The sequence below is a fragment of the Chaetura pelagica genome, unplaced genomic scaffold (genome assembly GCF_000747805.2).
Source record: "Chaetura pelagica isolate M959 unplaced genomic scaffold, ChaPel_1.0 scaffold252, whole genome shotgun sequence".
NCBI classification, from domain to species: Eukaryota; Metazoa; Chordata; class Aves; order Apodiformes; family Apodidae; genus Chaetura; species Chaetura pelagica.
The window spans coordinates 232,352-233,546 of NW_009952359.1; the positions used below are offsets into that span (position 1 = coordinate 232,352).

Genomic DNA, 1,195 nt, shown 5'->3' on the forward strand with positions numbered 1-1,195 from the left:
CGCCAGCGGGTGCCCGTGCACGCAGTCGGTCCTTGTGCTCCGGCTGCCCAGGGGCCTGGGGGGAGCAGCCCGGGGACATGAAGCGTCAGTGAGGGGGTCACTCCGTGTTTCCAGACTTGCTCCCTCGGCCGAGGGTGGCAGCCGGGGGGCCGCCAGCAGCCGGAGCAGTCCCAGATGGTTCCCAGCCCAGCCCTCCAGCATTCCTGGTGGTTTCCTGTCTTTGGGAACAGTATGTCCCACCCCAGCACTGCTGCAGAGTCACGCCTTGTTCGGGAAGCGGAGAAGGGGTTTTTCTCCCCAGGATTACATCAGCCAGCCGAAAGTGTTAGTGATGTGGAGGGTTTCGTGGTCGCTTTCCCAGACAAGCGCCGCTGTGCCTGGAAAAAGGGGTTGCAGCAGAGTGAGGGAAGCTGTGCCTGTCCCGGGGGAGCAGCGTCCCCACGTGTGTGGGGACACCCCGTTCCCACCAGCACCTTCCCTGCGGGCCTTCAGCACCTTCCCTGCGGGGCCCTTCGCAGTCACCATAGCCCTGAGGGGGTTGGGACCCCCAGGCTCACCTGCAGCCTCGGGCCATGACGCACTGCCCCCCTGCCCTGCCCCTACGCTGTCCGGGCCGCTGCCATCACCGGGAGGGAGCCCGAGCCCTCTGCTGGGGGTGGCACCGAGCCCAGCACCTGGTTGTGTGAAGCGGTGCTCGCTGGCCTGACAAGGGCTGACAAACTGGCTCTGCCGCGGGGCACAGTCCTTGTGCAGCGTTTAGACAGACAATAGGACAGATAACAGGGTATCATTGTCATGGTAAAACGCCGCTGCTCGATTTTAGCCCTACCTACCCTCTGTATGTGCTTGAGAGACCGATCAAAGACAACAGACAAGTGTGATAAGCCTTGAACTTGATCTTCGCTGTGTAAATTCTCTGTCCTGTCACTGTGCGGTACTGGTGTCTTGCTGGCACCGACCCTGCACGACTCTTGTCTCTGTGTGTGGACTGGACTTTACACACCGGGTCAAGAACCTGGTGTGGGGACAAGAGTTCTTCCCGGGGAGGGTTTCTCCGGTGAATCCGGGTGAATTCCCCGCGGCTGCGGACACCACGGTCCCCGCCCCACCGGCCCCTCGGAGCTCCCGCCGCCCTCGAGGGCTCCGACAGCCCCTGCCGGGGGGGGGGGCCCGCGGCGGGGGAGCAGCGGCGGTG

At 64.1% G+C, this 1,195-nt stretch overlaps 1 protein-coding gene across 1 annotated transcript in view; it reads right to left on the minus strand.

Annotated features, from left to right (window-relative positions):
* Positions 1–1,195, minus strand: part of EDF1 (endothelial differentiation-related factor 1) — an 8,226-nt gene that overhangs the window by 4,513 nt on the left and 2,518 nt on the right. The gene's annotated exons all lie outside the window — the stretch shown is intronic.